A 20,629-nucleotide genomic window follows, 5' to 3' on the forward strand; every position below is an offset into this window, starting at 1 on the left:
TGAAGAAAAACAAAATGAAGACTTTGGAGTGCCCTAGTCAAAGTCCTGACCTGAATCCAATTGAGATGCTATGGCATGACCTTAAAAGGCGGTTCATGCTAGAAAACCCTCAAATAAAGCTGAATTACAACAATTTTGCAAAGATGAGTGGGCCAAAATTCCTCCAGAGCGCTGTAAAAGACTCATTGCAAGTTATCGCAAACGCTTGATTGCAGTTATTGCTGCTAAGGGTGGCCCAACCAGTTATTAGGTTCAGGGGGCAATTACTTTTTCACACAGGGCCATGTAGGTTTGGATTTTTTTTCTCCCTAAATAATAAAAACCACCATTTACAAACTGCATTTTGTGTTTACTTGTGTTATATTTGACTAATGGTTAAATTTGTTTGATGATCAGAAACAGTTTGTGTGAAAAACATGCAAAAGAATAAGAAATCAGGAAGGGGGCAAATAGTTTTTCACACCACTGTAGATATGTATGTGTATATATATATATATATATATAGATAGATAGATAGATATGTATGTGTATATATATATATATAGATAGATAGATATGTATGTGTATATATATATATATATAGATAGATAGATATGTATGTGTATATATATATATAGATAGATAGATATGTATGTGTATATATATATATATAGATAGATAGATATGTATGTGTATATATATATATATAGATAGATAGATATGTATGTGTATATATATATATATAGATAGATAGATATGTATGTGTATATATATATATATAGATAGATAGATATGTATGTGCATATATATATATATAGATAGATAGATATGTATGTGCATATATATATATATATAGATAGATAGATATGTATGTGTATATATATATATATAGATAGATAGATATGTATGTGTATATATATATATATAGATAGATAGATAGATATGTATGTGTATAGATAGATAGATAGATAGATATGTATGTGTATAGATAGATAGATATGTATGTGTATAGATAGATAGATATGTATGTGTATAGATAGATAGATAGATAGATATGTATGTGTATAGATAGATAGATAGATATGTATGTGTATAGATAGATAGATAGATATGTATGTATATGTATATATGTGTATATATATGTAGATATACAAATATGTATATGTATATATGTGTCTGTATGTGTATATATATGTTGATATATGTATATATATATGTGGATGTGTATATGTATATATGTATATATCCATCCATCCATTGTCCAACCCGCTGAATCCGAACACAGGGTCACGGGGGTCTGCTGGAGCCAATCCCAGCCAACACAGGGCACAAGGCAGGAAACAATCCTGGGCAGGGTGCCAACCCACCGCAGGACACACACAAACACACCCACACACCAAGCACACACTAGGGCCAATTTAGAATCGCCGATCCACCTAACCTGCATGTCTTTGGACTGTGGGAGGAAACCGGAGCGCCCGGAGGAAACCCACGCAGACACGGGGAGAACATGCAAACTCCACACGGAGGACCCGGGAATCGAACCCTGGTCCCCAGATCTCCCAACTGCGAGGCAGCAGCGCTACCCACTGCGCCACCGTGCCGCCCTATATGTATATATGTTTATGTATATATATGTTTACATAACCTCTTTAACACACTACTTCTCCGCTGCGAAGCGCGGGTATTTTGCTAGTATTAAAATAAAACAGTAAAAACAAAGCTGCCGGATGGCATGGTGTACCTGTTAGGCTCTTGATGATGTGTGCCATGATAATCCTGCCATCTGCATTATTATAATTGACTATATAACTATAGTCTCATGGCACCAATGCCATAATTTAACTGCATTTTATTTTATTCACAGTAGCACCATTAACAGCACTGTAAAATTACAGATTGTATTAATGTGGATACTGAAAGCAAGAAAAAATCATATGAGATTTTTGTCACTTTTAATAAGAATTTATAACCAACTAAGAAGAAAATCCATCATTTCTAGAAAAATTTGATATATATTTGAGAAGGGCAATTGAGCTTATAAGGCAAGAATAAAGAAGGAATTGTCTTCTCAATACAGATTAGTATCAGGCTACAGGAATCATGGGAGGAAAGGACACAAGACGAGAATCAACTCTGAATTAGGATCCTGTCAACCTTACGACACAAAATACACGTGGGAGAATTGTAAAAGTGTTAAATTACGTAATAGGAATGGTGGCCTGAACAGGGGGCTCATTTATAAAATTGTACATAGAATTGAAATTGAAAATGTGTACACTAAAAAACTAGAAAATGCGTATAGCAAAAAAAAAAAGATTTACTGTATAAAAAAATGGCATATGCACATTTGTGCACAATTTACTCTTTATGAATCAGAATCATCTTGTACATGTGCGTACATAAATGCGCTGTGAACCCCACCTTGTTGCCACACCATACATGGACTATGCTAATGAACTTCACACACATGCAATAACACTACTACAGATCTTCATTGGCTGGTAGAGCCGCCTCCCACCTAATGGAGCGAGACCCCACTACCTGTATTCGAGGAGTCCTGCAGTGTGATTTGAATGGCATTATAGTCCTCCTCCTCTAGGCCCTGGTGGCGTGGAAAGGCATAAGGCACCAGAGTCTGAGTGGGTACCCATTATCAAATGGCGCATGGGACGACATGATTGCTGTTACAACGTATAGTGTAGGCCATGTCAAGCACTGAGGCTTCAGCCAGTTACCTCCAATAAGCCAGCCATCATGTACAGCACAATCAGCAAGTCGTCTTCCAATGCTGGTTTGCCTTAAAATAAATGAATCACCGGTTTACCCAGGCCACTGAGCCACAGTGCTTGTCGGTCTTAATCTTGGCATCACAGATGACTTGTGCATTAATGGAATGTAACTGCTTACAGCTGTCATTCTCACTAGATGTCTTTATTGCAATATGAGTCAATTGCCATCACTACATTAGGAAAATTGGACACTGCTATAGATGCATGCATGCATAACCGAGCCATATGGAAACAGAATGTTAGGCCTCATCAGTCTGTTCAAGGTTTCCAGTACAGCAGACATGACAGAGCTGAAGTTTGGCCTAGATATTCCTGACCTGTCGGCCTGCTTCCGAAAAGTCAAGTGTTGTTAAAACCTGGATATGAGTTGGTGTAGCCCGATTTCAAGCAGTCTGTCTTTCTAATGATGGTCCCATCTCAGCACATAGTTCCAAGAGAAAAGCTTTTGAAAGTCTAAATCCACTCATAAGCCAGTTGTCATCTCAGGAAAAAAATCCAACTGGTCCCTAAAAGCTCATTCCCTTCGCATATGAACATTTGTATAGTCTTCAGGCATGCCAAGCAGGCTATTTTGTGTCAAACCAGGCTATGAAAAAGCTGTAGGGGATGAGACTTATAGCTTTATGTACCGCTGGGTTTTTACTGTACTTTAGTTTCTAATCCTTAGAATTGACAAAAGGAAGGTTATATAAACTGACCAAAAACCACAAAAGTTGTTCAGTGCAAATACACAGCGTTGGCCCACTTGAAAGGGAACTAAAATAGAGTCTATATGTCATATGAGGTTTAATATGTTTATCACATCAACGTACATTATAATAATGACTTGGTGATAGGAATTATTGTGCCCAGGAATCACAATTTAGCTGGTTTGGATACATTTCCCTACTTGATAAATAGTGTTGTTGTTTCCCACTTTCTACAAGATTTGGTGTGTAGATGGGTCAGAGATGCCATAAATGTTTTCCCATCAAGTTTTCTTCTTTTTTATTACACTACCATGGCTGTTCGTTTGTCTGTCCAGGATTTGAAATCACCTGTAGCTCACAAACCGTTTCACCTATTGACCTGAAATTTGGTACACATATACTACGTGACGTCTACTGTCCGCTTTCGGGGTGATGATTTTTATTACTCTTTTTATTTTTATTTTATTTTATTGTAGAATCAACTCTCAGCAGCGGCCAGCAGGGCGGCCATGTGGCACATGCGTACTGGCGCCGTTCTCATTCTCTACCACCTTTGCGGTCACTTCTCCTACCTCTTCATATCTTAAATCATTCTTGAGGCAGATTGAAGACTTAAGTGCCAGCTTAAGTGAAAAATTAAGAAAAATGTACTAAGTAATTGCAACACAAAAACTAACTTAATCAGTTTTAATCCGAAAAGATGCCGACGGAAGAAGAGAAGCAGTGGGCCGCTAGAGTTGAGAAAAGAAGAGCTGCTCAGGAAGCAACAAGCGCATCAACCTCTGAGCAAATGAATGGTAAATGTACAGAGAAAGAGTCCGAAAACTAGGAATGCTCAAGTCAAGTGTATTCACTACACATTATCGTGCAGTGTGCCGTTACTGGTCTTTTATATTTTACAAAATTTGTGAGAATTGCTGCATACACACAATTCAAGTCTCTCTATATGCATACGCAAGTTTTATAAATCTGACCCCAGGAATTGACCCCTGATCCCTGGAGGTGTGCAGTACCTCTACAACCTACATTATCAAAATGAACTTAAAACTGAAGTAGGCTGTACTAAACACAGACATATTTTATACGTGATCTCTCCTACAAACCATTTTGCATGTTGATTAGCACATGCAAGTAAGAATTTCTCTGTACTCTGTTCATGTGACAACAGTGACCCCAAAAACCTGCATGTTTTTTGCATCACTTATTCGTCTTAAAGGTACTGTGGCATCTGCAAGTCTTGTCATCAATCCTTGTCACGTAAAGCTCCGACCTCCTCATCCACTAATTCTTTCATCACTTCTGAGGCAATAGAGGAAGGAAGATGCATGTAATTTGATGAACTCCGTCTAGAATGCTCATTTTTGTCTGGACGCTTCACCGATGACCATGGCTGGCGAAGTCATCTACTCCACTTTCAATTTTTCCCAGGCTGGAGTCAACACAGCTGCCAAACCTCCAGGTAAGACTTTAAAAGGTAAACTTTCAGAGGGTCCTCTTTTGGTTTTTCAAGCAGCAGAAAATGCACAATCAAGGAATGTAGGCTTTGGGTTTAGGGCTGTAAAAGGGAGAAGAGATATGTGGAAGTCTGCCAGTGTCACATTAAGGATGGCCTGTTTCAGTGTCCTGCTCTGTGACCTGTGTGATCTGAGCCAGGATAGAACCTGAAGATGTTAGAAGCCAAACTTTTCATCATCAACTGAGGCAGAAAATAGAAAAAAACCCACAAATGACAGGCAGGAAGTCAAAGCCACTATTTCACACAGAGCAGCTGAGGCACTGCCATTGTCACTTAACTTCCCCCTTTTTAATGAAAATAACTAAAAAAAAATGAAGACAAAGTAAATCAGTCATCACAGAGTTAGACTCAGGAGAGACCGGAGAACCTGCCTGCTGACTATTGCTGATTTTTTCAGGTTAGTGAAGCTTTTTGCTTTGCAGACTTCATTATGGTAATGCATATCATAATTTTTTTTGTTTTGTTTTGTTTTACCCAACCATAACTTAGATAATAGCCATGTCACATTATGTGACTTTTCCAGCAATTTACAGTTGTAGAGTTCATTTATATAATCTTAGCGAGTCAGAGGCAGTCGTGACGTGCTCCAGTGACTGCCAGTCACACACTGTGACATACCCCGTAACAAAGTCCAACTAGTCTTTGACTCGTTCTGACAAAATCAAACAGGTCTTATTTTGTCTTTAGGCACAGGGCAGTTTCTGTGCGGATGAGAGCCGATAACCAAGGGATGCTAATCCAGAAGTATAATGCCTATAATGCAGTGACAAAAAATGAGGAATACTAGTGTGTTGGATGTAGCAAACAGAAGTTGGGCTTATCTGTCTGAAGTCTCATGCCTTATACACTACTACAAAATGGGAAAAAAAGAAAAAAGAGGCCTAAGAATGAGGCTGTACGCACCATACGTAGAAAGAATTCATGCAGCAATGGCTCCATCAGGCAGCATGCTATTAGCCGTCAGAGAATGAGGCCAACTCGTGATACTTTGGAAATGTGAAACTGCACTGGAAAGTTGTTGCAGGATTGCATAATTTGACATCCCCTTTGACTAGATGTTGTGTAATGTGACATTGGCTTTAATTAATGTTGAAAAAACAACTAGCAGCAGTCTGACTTTGGGTGGATTAGTTAAAATATATTAAATCTATCTCAAGGTGCCTCATTTGGAACTACAAGAAAGAAATATGCAGACACAGGAGTGTAAATGAATATTCATTACAGATAAGTGAATGGGATTAAACAGACATTATACTAGTAAAGTGTAGCATGTGCAGCAAGTCTGATAGAGACACCGTGCAGGAAACCCGCATCACAAGATAAAAGGCAAATCTGCGGCTGGCTAATAGAGTTTTCATTTACCTGAGTGGTATAACTGGTGGTTTTGATTCAAAGGGTCATAAACTTTCATGCCAGGGAGGACAGCTGCTAGGACAGGGAGAACAAGAAAATGGCATCACCAAGCTAGCTGCCAGATCCGCAGCTGGTTAAATGGCATTCTCTAGAAATGACAGCTCCGACTCCATCTGATTCCCACTGTTGGCATCTTAAAGATTAGCTAACTAAGAAAGCTTGATGGACTGGATAGTCTCCTGTTGTTTGTCAAATTTTGTATGTTCCTGTGTTTTGCTGAGAAGGGTTAATAGCTGAGAGGGGGCCATCATCGTATAACTCATATAACACTCACACACATAAGCAGATCAAGGTTCATTATGCTATCATAGGCCTTTCTCAACTCCTTTTATTACTCATAAATTAATTAAAGTACAATGCACATAGTCATCTTTGAATTAACAGGGTGTTTTTACACAAATAACAAACATATTCATTTTATATTGTATACATTGTTCCATCCAGAACTTTATAAGCATCATTGTTTACAGAAATAAAGAAATCAACAACAAATAGCAGGAAGGTAAAGTTAAACAAACCATACAATGGAAGCTAAATTTCAAAGCAGAAACGGCACGAGTATGTGTTGCCAAACTTGACAGCTTTTTAATTTATTGACACAAGAATTACTGATCAAGGTTTTAGAATTTTGAAAGCTACATGACATACCATTCTGTAGCTCACTGCAAGACAAGAACCCATCCTGGACATGATGTCGTGCCCACTTGGAGTGTGGTGGTGGGGATTTAAATTCATGATGCTTGATCTGTGAGGAAGAAGGAGTAACCACTGTACGACCATGCTGCACAATACTGACTCTTAAATACAGAAGGCACACTGAGGTTTCACATTTCTATCATCCATATGTATTTTATTTCCTCAGAATTAAAATAATATGGAAGGTGGGTTAAGAATTCTTCAAATAAGCAGAATGAGGTAGCTAGCCAATGCCATTAAGATGGGACATTCATTAAGAGGTGGTGCTCCACATCTCTCAGCTTTAAGAAGTGCAGCTACAACTCATAACCCTAAAATATCCAAACCAGTGAGATATTTGAATTGTTGTATGTGTCCACAGGGAGGCGCCCCAGAGCACTTAACACCAGACACAACTCAGCAGAACACAATTTCAGGTACTTTCCCAGATTTAAGACAGTCCAGCACAGTATAACACATAAATAAGCACCATCCACCTCCTTCCACTACTCCTCTGTAAGCATTTTTCAAGATGGTCTCCTATCCAAGTACTGGTCAGGCCCAAACATGCTTATCTTCAGATGGCCTGTGCATGTGGTATGGCTGCTTACTTTAAACTGCTACCACCCTGCTCAACCAGTACAGTGACATCATAGTGGCCTGGCATCCATGATATCATTGGAATATATCTTTGAAGCACATATACACAGTACATAATAATAAAAGAATATTTACATTTTACACATGAAAAATAATAAATAATAATTTAAAAATAACAAAAATGACAAGAAAAATTAAAATAAACATAAGCTAGGGAATAACCCTTGGTTGTAACATAACAGTACTAGAATTGAGGGTGGTCTTTACTGGTCATTCAGGTTCACATGGGACTCAACACATGCAAAGAAAGAAGATGTGAGGTAGAATTCAAATTGGTTGACAGGCTGTATTAGCATACCATATCACTGTGAGATTTTAAGAAAATATAGAAAATTCTTGGCAATTACCATTTTTCTCTCCTTACCTCCAAAAAACCTATTTAGGAAGGCTTTACAAAAGAAAACACTTTTGTACCATCTCTTTCACTTACACCTGTAGCTATAAACCATATTGTTCTACACACCATCCTACACGCTAATGTTCTGGTAAAAATATTAGAAAAATTAGAATCGAGGACTTGAAGATGAAGTGCAAAGTCAGGAAGCACACCAAGATCATAAATGAGGAATTCAACTCGATCTTTCATCAAACCAAAACAAAACCCAAAACTGCAGTCAAAATAACGCTGCCAAAGAATTAAATAAAAGAAAAAGAGAGTGCTAAGGATATCTGTCAGGTCGCTGTTATTACAAGGTTTAATTGACGGGAAGATGTGTTACAGACAATTCATTTTACAATATTGATACCAAGCAAAAATACTTTTAATGTGCCAGTCCATTTCAGAGTTATGCAATGTTAACCAAGGACAACTTCATATTATTTGAGCTATCAGGGAAGGAATAACAAAAAAAAAAAAAAAGAGATCTTCCACATGAAGAACCCTCAATGTCAATCTTAATTGGATGTGCAACGAATTCCAGTACACCTGAACCGATCGGGTTCCCATCCACTGACAAAATGCTGCATTTAATTTTAAGAGGGTATGTGCAACTGTTGTATAAAACCTGCAACTGTGCTGATAAAAGTTTCTGTAGCCCCCGAGTCAGTAAGTGCTTTATAGTTTTTACCTTCGATTTTTAAAGGCACATACAAACAATTTTTAAAATCCCAGAAAAACATAATATTTATTACGAAATATGCCATCAAAAGCAATTAAAAGATTAAACAGAACATAATCACATCAGCTAAATCCCTATACATACAGTATGTATTTAAACAGAGTTACAGCACATTGGTTGATTTATGTTGTTTTAAATGTGCTCTATTTATAAAATTGACTTGATTTGAAAGTAAACATATGTATAATTATATAGAGCAAAAAACATATGCAGTATGTCTGTGAAGCAATTTAAAGTCTAAATTACAGTGAATATTACTTAGTGATTTTTTTGAAAACTTGCTACAGTCCTCAGCACTAATTTCCAATATTCTAATGTGAATATTTAGTAGCATTTATACTTTGATTTTTACTGAGCTTTCTCAGGAATGCCTCTATACAACAATCCTGAAATAGGGACACTCCTGTCTGACTTCATTTGAAAACTTCAAATGAAGTGCAACATTCTGATGATAAGAACCAAAAATGAGCGCTGTGCATAAAATATGATGGCTGTCCCGTAGAGATCAGAAAAATGTGGCCTCTGTTTAAAAATGGCATCTTTCTAGATTCTGTGAAATATACATGGAGGGTGACTGACGTCAATGGGCTAAAGAAAGCTTTGTCAAAATTCAAGGTCATTTGTTGGGAAGTAATCTGATAATTTGCTTTAAAGATGTGAAAATAGCATTTAAAGTGATAAGAAGGTCAGAATGTTATAGATTGCTTAAATTGTTAAGTTTTTCCTTCTTAGTTTTTTTTTTATTGCTTGAATTTTTGGTTATCATAAAATCAGCTAGTCTTAACCACATGAAACAGGAAATGTTAGTAAACAAGAGAATGTCTGCAGAAGACAAGCTTCCAAAGAAGGGACTTTCCACTGTTGATAGGCAGTCCAGCAAAATCATATCTTAAGAAGGGTCAAGTTCTACCAGTCATTTTCTGGACTTTTCAAATGCACAAAAAGGTCCTGGAACTGTTGGATACCTCATCTCATCATCTGAAACTTCTGGTGAGGGTTGCAGCAGCAAAAGGCCAAGCAGGTCAGTCCAGACTTCAATGATCCTAGCTCAGATTCCAGCTCTTCCTGGAAAATCTCTTCAAACTGCTGCCATGCTTGAGCTTTTGCTTCCCCAATCACTTTCACAGCAGTCCACTTAGCCTGTCGGTACCTTTCAACTGAGTCAAGAGATCCCAGAGAGAACTCTTCCCCGAAGACCACCTTCTTGCAAACTTTCCTCACCTCTAGTGTCCACCATCAGGTCTTGCCACCATGCGATGCCCTAACTTCCTTATGACCACATCTTTTAGCAGCTGCTTCCACAATTGAGATGTTGAATAAGGTTCATTTGGACTCATTGTCCCCGACTTCACTCTGCACATGTGATAAGTTTTCTTAGAGATAGGAGCTGAACTTATCATGAATAGAGGCCACAGTCAGATGTTCCCAGGACGCCCTAACTGCTCATCTAGACTTACTAGGTCTATCCGGCCTAAGCTACATCTCTGGTTTTTGAATCTCTAACTCACTACCAAGTGGTGATCAATCAACAGCTCTGCCCCTCTGCTCATCCGTGTGTCTAAGACACATGGCCTCATGTCGGATGACACAACTACAAAGTCTATCATCGACCTTGGGCACAAGGCGTTCTTGTACCAGGTACACTTCTGAGTCTCCCTCTGTCCAGACATGGTATTTATGATGGACAATCCATTACTAGCAAAGAAATCCAAGATCAACTCACTGGTTCAGATCCAGCAGGCAGTTCCTCCCAATCAAGCCTCTTCAGATATCTCCATTATTCCTGACATGAGAATTGAAGTCATTTTATAAAACTCAGTGAGTCAGTGAGGTGACCCTTTCAAGAACCTCACCCACCTTCTCAAAGAAGGCTGAATACCCCAAACAGCTTTTTGGTGCATATGCTCAAGCAACAGTCAGACTTTTCCTCTCTGTTACTTGTAGCAGCATTAAGGCAACCCACTCATCTAGTAGAGAAAACTGACATTGCACAGTCATCAGCCCAGGGCTTATGAGTATCCCCACACCCACCTGAAGTCTTTCATACAGTATATTGTAACTTCAGAGTAGCAGGGAGACCACCCCCACCCAAGACGTTTCGTTTCAGAACCTATACTATGTGTGGAGATTGTCATGACTGGGTAGTCCCAAAAGTATGAAAGCTCCAAAATACTTTCCAAGAAAGGGCCCTGAAAAATATAAAAAAATAAAAGGTTTATTTTAATCAAAAGGATCTTCAATACAGAGAGTTCCAGAAAGCTGAAATGAGTTGCATTAAAGGCAAGGCAATCACAGCAAACAAAGTCCCAATACAGAATCCAAAGACGTAGTCGAGAAACAGAGGACAGGTTTGAAGAGTCCAGAAAATCCACAAAAGCAGTAGCACAAGGCACAGTAAACACAAGGACACTCCACTCCCTAGTGCATTCGGAAAGAACTGCTAGGAACTATGGAAGGCCCTCCCATAAATAGGGGAGGAGGGTTGTTCCGGGCGGTGATTGGAAGGTGGCCTCACCCTTGGGAAACCACCCACAAAACACAATGGACATAGCCTAAGTCATCATCACTCACAACTGAACACAAAGAAAAATATACGTAATAAATAAAAGAAACATAAATACAAATGGTATAAAATTAGACATAATACACCAGAAACATGACTTTGAATTCCAGACAGGGGGGAAATGCTGGCTGAAACATAAGAAAGTGGATATCAATTAGGCACTTTTCCACCGCGGGAACTTTTCCTAGGAACCAGTGAGTTTTTTTGAAACTCAAAAACTTTTGTTGCATTCCCACTGCAAAAACTTGGACAATTTCTAATTACTGGTAGGTAGTTCCTGATATGTTTTGTAGCTCCTTCTCCTGAGTATGGACTTTAACCATTCATTTAACCAGGAGCTATTGTTGGTTGGGCCTTCAGTGATGAATCGTGATGATTGGTTGAACACAAGCACTGCCACCCTGTTACAAATCTGTTAGTAGTTTGGACTTTAGAGAATTATCGGAGTAAATCAAGTACAATACATCACATCACTCTTCATAGCCGCTCTCCTGGGGCCTCATGCATAACGCCGTGTGTAGAATTCGCACTATAACATAGCGTAAGCACAAAAGTTGAAATGTGCAGAAAAATCCAGATGCAGGAATCTGTGCGTTCGCCAACTTCCGCGTTCTTCCGCTACATAAATCCCATTCAGCGTGGAAATAAATGCATGTGCACGAGCCTGCTGTCCCGCCCCAACTCCTCCCAGAATTACGCCTCTTTGAATATGCAAATCAATATAAATAGCCCTTAAGCCCAGCGTTCTGTGAAAAGACAATGGCAAAAGTACAAGGAAGAATTGAAGAATTTCAGCGAATATCAAATGGAGGCAAAGAAAAACGTACTATTTGTTGGTTTAAACAGTTATATAAGAAACAAAAGGAAGTTGATTGAGTGACATAGCGTGTCGGAGAAACTCAAACGCTCAAGTTCACAAAGTCGCACAGTGCCCGAAATAAAAAAGTTGTCACATATCAAAGTCGGCGTGAAAAGGCGACTCGTAGCCCAACTTCTGAGTGTCATATAAAGCTTATTAGGGTACAGTGAAAAAAAAAATAAGGCACACAGTGTGAAAAAAGCACGAAATGTCAACTTTAATCTCGAAATTTCCACTTTAATCACATAGTTTATTATTGTCATTAAAGTAGAACATCATAAACTTCATCTTAAAATTGTTTAATTTACTAGTTTCTCAAATCCCATCGTAACTAAAGTAGCACGTTAAATGCTTTGTTTTGTATTTGATCTTATATGTGCTCTATGTGCCTGAATCACTACGTGCTCTTCCTCCGACAGAACACAGAATCCTTTATGTTAGTAATATTACAGCTCTCTGAGTAATTAAAATACTGAGAAGTATACGTGATATAATTTTCATGATGATATGAGTTAAAGCATGTTATTAAACATGGGGACACGGTGGCGCAGTGATTGTTCATGTCCTACAGCAAGATGCTTGCTGTGCCGTGCGAGACCTTCGATGAATTGCTTCATTACAGAAGTACTGTCTTTTTCAAACGTACTAACCCCCAATTCCTGTCCTTACTTTTCTTTCTCCAAATACCCAATCGCCACACAATCCGCTCTGTAATAGATGTTAAGCCATCTGTAAGCTTAGAACGCAGATTCTTCAAAACTTTTAAGGAACATCAAAATATCTTCATAATGTTTAATTATTCTGTCCTTCCAGTGTCGTGCCAGCCACAGCATGAATACAGCGTGAGGCAGGAACAAACCGTGAACGAAGCTCAAGCTCGCTAGCGCTGCGGCACCGTGTAGTTAAAGTTAAAGTTTTATCTGTATAATATAATCAACATATTTTGCTGCATTTCATCTTAAAAATGATATCGTCATCATATGTAAATACGCGTTGTATAAAGTGACTCAGGTTGTGCAATATTATAACCGTATCATAAGTACAATTACCTCACGGTAACTTGCAAGTACAAACAGATCCACAAGGAGCACTTGATGGACTGATTGAGTGCGTGTATAGTTCTTGGGATGAAACTGTTTGTGAAGCGTTGGTTGGATGAGAGCAGTTCAAATAGCAAATGGCTGAGGCAGCAAGTGCTTGATGCTGTATACTGATAATTCTCTTTCCGATCAGCTGCTGTAGATCTGTGATTCACACTCAGATACAGTAATATAAATACTCCGAGTGGTGCAGTGCGAGTAATATGGAAAAAGATGATCCACTGTGGCAACACCTAACGGGAGCAGCTGACAGAAAAAGAAGATGGTGCAGCGAGAGTAACAATGCTAAAGCAGTTATGGTATTTAGAATAGTTTGACCATTCTGTGGACCATTATATTGTTACAGGTTAATTACAATCAGATGCATTAAATTTTGCATTAAATCTTTGGAGTTTTCCTTTGTCAAAACGATCTTTCGTAAATAAACTGCACCAAAGAGAGTTAAGTGTCAACATCAGGCACCATGAATCTGACAGTAAGCATGACGCCTATGATAATTTATCTTTATTTTTAACTTTATTAATAGGTTTCTGTTACCAGATTGCACACAACTCACTTTTTTCTGGTTGGCTGTGTGATTGAGCCCTGTAATGATCAGTACATGTGCTTCTTGCCTTACACCCAGTGCTGTTGTGATTATAATAACAACGCAGGTATTTTTATTTCAATAAGATACATATTTTTTTGAGTTGCTTGTTACTTTAAAAATTAATTGGACTACTTAAAGCATATTACTTTTAACACATCACTGGTTTTAAGATTGTGTTACTGAGTTTAGCACTGTACCTTCAGCTCACCAACACACATTTAGCGATTTCTGAAATATGGAGATAGATTATTTAAGCTAGGAGAAGGAATAATGCCTTTGTCTGGACATTTGCCTCTGGAAATGTATTTTGTGGACATTTCTTCTGGCGGCTGCTAAAAGTGTGTGTGAAGCAAATACATGTGCAGGCCAACAGAGTACAATAGTCACATACAGACTGCAAATTCCTTCACAGTAATCCCAGTTAAGGGTTTACATGACCACATAATCAGGTTATTTGCAGAGAAATCTACCTCTGTTAACCAGGTTTCTCTGAGGCCAATAGCCCAGCTTCTCTAACCACAATGTGGTTTACTTGGCATTTTAGGAACCAGGTTTCTGTGAATAAATGGGTTATTGAGGCGCTTGTAAACCCATCCAATGACTAATTAGTGGGCTGCTTATATTGTAAACTGCTTGCCATACATTTCGTGAATCTCTCGTGAGATGTTTGATATAGCACCACATATTTTTATAAAATCCATTGTTCCTTGAAGGATAAAAGTGTAGACCAGAACTATGAATCAGAAAGTGCTTCATACTTACTGTAAATCTAAATGACTTTGGGCTTGAGTGGCAGAAGCAGAAAGTTGAAAAAATGACATGATCTGTGAGTGAGTTATGGATGTTTATTTTTTCTACAGATAACTGTGAGGATGTCACCTATTCACAGGTGAACTTGAAGACCTCCACTATCAACCAAGATGGTACACCTGTGGCCCCTTCTAATGGTGAGACTCGTGTTGACCCCAACAACTGCTGTCTTGTCTAAGCATGCCTTGCGGCACTAATTATATACTGTATGGTCTCTTCCAGAGTTAAAAATCTCAGAAACAGAAAGCAAAGAACATCCATTCAGAAAGAAGATTTTGGTAATGCTCTGCCTTCTATTTTTGGGCACTGTGCTCACAGCTATTATTTGTAGTGAGTATTTAGCATTATTTCTTTTTTGGTTAAGGGTGCGGTGGAAAGGTGCCTTAGAGCAGGGGTGCCCACACTTTTTCGGCTTGAGAGCTACTTTTAAAATGACCAGGTCAAAATGATCTACCTACATTAAAAATGCTAATTATACATATACATTGGGACACGCAAACCCCTCCACCACGATAAGGTCCTAGGAGCTCTGTTGTCCGGGGCTTTATGCCCCTGGTAGGGCCACCCAAGGCAAACTGGTCCTAGGTGAGGGATGAGACAAAGAGCGGTTAAACAAACCTCCTATGAAGAAAAACAATTTTGGACGGCGTTTTCCCTTGCCCGGACGCGGGTCACCGGGGCCCCACTCTGGAGCCAGGCCTGGAGGTGGGGCTCGATGGCGAGCGCCTGGTGGCCGGGCCTGCACCCATGGTGCTCGGCCGGGCACAGCCCGAAGAGGCAACGTGGGTCCCCCTTCCCATGGGCTCACCACCTATGGGAGGGGCCAAGGAGGTCGGGTGCAGTGTGAGTTGGGTGGTGGCCGAAGGCGGGAACCTTGGCGGTCCGATCCTCGGCTACAGAAGCTGGCTCTTGGGACGTGGAATGTCACCTCTCTGAAGGGGAAGGAGCCTGAGCTAGTGCGCGAAGTTGAGAGGTTCCGGCTAGATATAGTCGGGCTCACCTCAACGCACAGTTTGGACTCTGGAACCAATCTCCTTGAGAGGGGCTGGACTCTGTACCACTCTGGAGTTGCCCCCGGTGAGAGGCGCCGAGCAGGTGTGGGTATACTTATTGCCCCCCAACTTGGAGCCTGTACATTGGGGTTTACCCCGGTGGACGAGAGGGTAGCCTCCCTTCGCCTTCGGGTGGGGGGACGGGTCCTAACTGTTGTTTGTGCGTATGCATCGAACAGCAGTTCGGAGTACCCACCCTTTTTGGAGTCCCTGGAGGGGGTGCTAGAGGGCATACCTTCTGGGGACTCCCTCATTCTGCTGGGAGACTTCAATGCTCATGTGGGCAATGACAGTGAGACCTGGAAGGGCGTGATTGGGAGGAATGGCCCCCCCGATCTGAACCCGAGCGGTGTTTTGTTATTGGACTTCTGTGCTCATCACGGATTGTCCATAACGAACACCATGTTTAAGCATAGGGGTGTTCATATGTGCACTTGGCACCAGGACACCCTAGGCCTCAGTTCGATGATCGACTTTGTGGTCGTGTCATCGGACTTGCGGCCACATGTCTTGGACACTCGGCTGAAGAGAGGGGCGGAGCTGTCAACTGATCACCACCTGGTGGTGAGTTGGCTTCGATGGTGGGGGAGGATGCCGGTCAGGCCTGGTAGGCCCAAACGTGTTGTGAGGGTCTGCTGGGAACGTCTGGCAGAGCCCCCTGTCAGAAGTAGCTTCAACTCCCACCTCCGGCAGAACTTCGACCACATCCCGAGGGAGGTGGGGGACATTGAGTCCGAATGGGCCATGTTCCGTGCCTCTATTGTTGAGGCAGCTGACCGGAGCTGTGGCCGTAAGGTGGTCGGTGCCTGTCGTGGCGGCAATCCCCGAACCCGTTGGTGGACACCGGCGGTGAAGGATGTCGTCAAGCTGAAGAAGGAGTCCTACAGGACCCTTTTGTCCTGTGGGACCCTGGAGGCAGCTGATAGGTACCGGCAGGCCAAGCGGAATGCGGCTTTGGTGGTTGCTGAGGCAAAAACTCGGGCGTGGGAGGAGTTTGGGGAGGCCATGGAGAACAACTTTCGGACGGCTTCGAGGAGATTCTGGTCCACCATCCGGTGTCTCAGGAAGGGGAAGCAGTGCAGTGTCAACACTGTATATGGTGGGGATGGTGCGCTGCTGACCTCGACTCGGGATGTTGTGGGTCGGTGGGGGGAGTACTTCAAAGACCTCCTCAATCCCATTAACATGCCTTCCAATGAGGAAGCAGAGCCTGGGGACTCAGAGGTGGGCTCCCCCATCTCTGGGACTGAGGTCACCGAGGGGGTCAAAAAACTCCTTGGTGGCAGGGCCCCGGGGGTGGATGAGATACGCTCGGAGTTCCTCAAGGCTCTGGATGTTGTAGGACTGTCTTGGCTGACACGCCTCTGCAACATCGCATGGACATCAGGGACAGTGCCTCTGAATTGGCAGACCGGGGTGGTGGTCCCCCTCTTTAAGAAGGGGGATCGGAGGGTGTGTTCCAACTACAGAGGGATCACACTCCTCAGCCTCCCTGGAAAAGTCTATTCAGGGGGTCCTGGAGAGGAGGGTCCGTCGGATAGTCGAGCCTCGGATTCAGGAGGAACAGTGTGGTTTTCGTCCTGGTCGCGGAACAGTGGACCAGCTCTATACCCTTAGCAGGGTCCTGGAGGGGTGCATGGGAGTTTGCCCAACCAGTCTACATGTGTTTTGTGGACTTGGAAAAGGCATTCGACCGTGTCCCTCGGGGAATCCTGTGGGGGGTACTCCGAGAGTATGGGGTACCGGCCCCCCTGATAAGGGCTGTTCAGTCCCTGTACGATCGGTGCCAGAGCTTGGTCCGCATTGCCGGCAGTAAGTCAAACCCGTTTCCAGTGAGAGTTGGACTCCGCCAGGGCTGCCCTTTGTCACCAATTCTGTTCATAACTTTTATGGACAGAATTTCTAGGCGCAGCCAGGGCGTTGAGGGGGTCCGGTTTGGTGGGCTCAGGATTGGGTCACTGCTTTTTGCAGATGATGTTGTCCTGTTTGCTTCATCAGGCCGTGATCTTCAGCTCTCTCTGGATCGGTTCGCAGCCGAGTGTGAAGCGGCTGGGATGAGAATCAGCACCTCCAAATCCGAGACCATGGTCCTCAGCCGGAAAAGGGTGGAGTGCCCTCTCAGGGTTGGTAGCGAGATCCTGCCCCAAGTGGAGGAGTTCAGGTATCTCGGGGTCTTGTTCACGAGTGAGGGAAGAATGGAGCGTGAGATCGACAGGCGGATCGGTGCGGCATCCGCAGTAATGCGGGCATTGCATCGGTCTGTTGTGGTGAAAAAGGAGCTGAGCCGCAAGGCGAAGCTCTCAATTTACCACTCGATCTATGTTCCTACCCTCACCTATGGTCATGAGCTATGGGTAGTGACCGAAAGAACAAGATCGCGAATACAAGCGGCTGAAAATGAGTTTCCTCCGCAGGGTGTCTGGGCTTTCCCTTAAAGATAGGGTGAGAAGCTCAGTCATCCGGGAGGGGCTCAGAGTAGAGCCGCTGCTCCTCCGCATCGAGAGGAGTCAGATGAGGTGGCTCGGGCATCTGATCAGGATGCCTCCCTGGTGAGGTGTTCCGGGCACGTCTAACCGGGAGGAGGCCCCGGGGAAGACCCAGGACACGCTGGAGGAACTATGTCTCTCGACTGGCCTGGGAACGCCTTGGGATTCTCCCGGAAGAGCTAGAAGAAGTGGCTGGGGAGAGGGAAGTCTGGGCATCTCTGCTCAAGCTGCTGCCCTATTATATATATACTAGGGGGCTCCGCCCCCTGCTCGCTTCGCTCGCCAACCCCTGGTGTTGGGAATGACAAAGAGCGTGATGTATGAATGAGATATAGAATAGTGTGACGGTGTAGATGATGCAAATAGAAAGCACCCAATAAAGTGTGTGGCACAGTGTAAAGGTTTATTTGAAAATTTCTTTGTACACGCCGTTTAAGTGTAAAAGGTAATTCCAGCTCAGAACTTGTAAGGTCATTTAAGATGGTTATTGTTGTGATCAGAGTCAAGTTTGTCAGAGCTTAGAAAGAGTTGTGTCTTTCCAGGAAGTAATGGAATGACTTGGGTATTTATGTTTTCCACATTAATATTTTTTGGACATAATATAGTGCGTTGTGTTAAAAGGGGCATTTGGTCTAATGAGATTGCTGTTCCAAATCTCTCTGTAACTAAGTCGTCGCAGATAAAGGCTTGAGGAATTGTAATAATATGTGGGTGAAGTCCATCTGTATTGGTGAGTGTACCATCTCTCAGTTGTAATAAGCAATTGTTATGATCTGGTTCTGGACATCGTATCTTTTTTACTAACTGTATCTTTTGAAAGCAATGCCAATTGTCTGCGTATTTTAAGGTGCACTGAACAATAGCTGAGTGAATGGCATCTGGAAGAATAGCTAATCACTGTCTAAAATCTCCTCCTCATAAAAGTACCTTTCCTCCAAATCGAATATTATTATTCATAAACGTTTGTTCATGACATTGAACATTCATCAATAAACAACATTTTTTCAAGACGGATGTCACGTGCAGTGCCACCGTTAATGTTCATAGTGGATTCTGATTTGTAGGATCTAATGTAGTTGATAAAGATTTCACTTTCAGGTACATCGTCAGTTATAAGCCTCTGTAGATATTCAGTATATGAATGTAAAGAAGGCAGTCTAATTTGACCCTTTTGACAACAACGTGTAAATGTATAACTTGTATTGCCAGTTGTTTCTTCAGGGAAGTGAACTGAATGACAATGATTGCAAATGACATTCATTAATCCGAATGAATTTTCCTGGTGTATGTTTTGCTTGTGCCGTTTGAGAGGCGCGTTGTTGCATGTGTAGTATTTGGGACGTGTTGTTTTGGAGCTGTAATCGATTTGCCTGTGCTGTGTGAGAAGCCCCGTTGTAGCCTTCGCTGCCATTAACGTATGTCTGAGACGGGAGGTGTTTTCGTTTTGAATCCGTGCCTGTTGTGATGCAGCACTTTGATTGATAGTTTGCGTCATGTGGATCTAGGATGTAGATTTGTGCATATTAAATGAACTATTGTAGGATCTAATGCAGTTCATAAAGTTTTTACTTTTAGGTACATCGTTAGTTAGAAGCTTTAGTTGAGCTTTGCGTATTTGGAGTCGAGTCATTTTTTCTTTAGAAATATGGATAAGTAATAAGGAGTATTGCACTCACTGTTAATATGGAGCCTTTTCTGCGGTTGAACGGTTAATAGTGCCTTATTGTAATGAGATCCACCTATGCTGCATAGCCGTCTATTTTGTTGTTTCTTTCGTGTTCGTGTGTTTGTTCCTGTTATCCTTTCCTTTTCGTTTTGTACTGCGTATTTTAAGGTGCACTGAACAATAGCTGAGTGCATGGCATCTGGAAGAATAGCTAATCACTGTCTAAAATCTCCTCCTCATAAAAGTACCTTTCCTTCAAATCGAATATTATTATTCATAAACGTTTGTAGAAGTTTATGAATGGTGTTGAGTAAGTGACTTCATGCCATTGAACATTCATCAATAAACAACATTTTTTCAAGACGTATGTCACGTGCAGTGCCACCGTTAATGTTCATAGTGGATACCGATTTGTAGGATCTAATGTAGTTGATAAAGATTTCACTTTCAGGTACATCGTCAGTTATAAGCCTCTGTAGATATTCAGTATATGAATGTAAAGAAGGCAGTCTAATTTGACCCTTTTGACAACAATGTGTAAATGTATAACTTGTATTGCCAGTTGTTTCTTCAGGGAAGTGAACTGAATGACAATGATTGCAAATGACATTCATTAATCCGAATGAATTTTACTGGTGTATGTTTTTCTTGTGCCGTTTGAG

At 41.5% G+C, this 20,629-nt stretch overlaps 3 protein-coding genes across 6 annotated transcripts in view; 2 read left to right on the forward strand and 1 right to left on the reverse strand.

Annotated features, from left to right (window-relative positions):
- The window catches only part of castor2 (cytosolic arginine sensor for mTORC1 subunit 2), a 186,724-nt gene that overhangs the window by 151,373 nt on the left and 14,722 nt on the right, over window positions 1–20,629 (forward strand). The window lies entirely within an intron of this gene.
- rcc1l (RCC1 like) overlaps window positions 1–20,629 on the reverse strand; it is a 122,160-nt gene that overhangs the window by 66,469 nt on the left and 35,062 nt on the right. The window lies entirely within an intron of this gene.
- Window positions 1–20,629, forward strand: part of styxl1 (serine/threonine/tyrosine interacting-like 1) — a 119,169-nt gene that overhangs the window by 27,088 nt on the left and 71,452 nt on the right. The gene's annotated exons all lie outside the window — the stretch shown is intronic.

This window comes from Erpetoichthys calabaricus, chromosome 8 (genome assembly GCF_900747795.2).
Source record: "Erpetoichthys calabaricus chromosome 8, fErpCal1.3, whole genome shotgun sequence".
Taxonomy (NCBI): domain Eukaryota; kingdom Metazoa; phylum Chordata; class Cladistia; order Polypteriformes; family Polypteridae; genus Erpetoichthys; species Erpetoichthys calabaricus.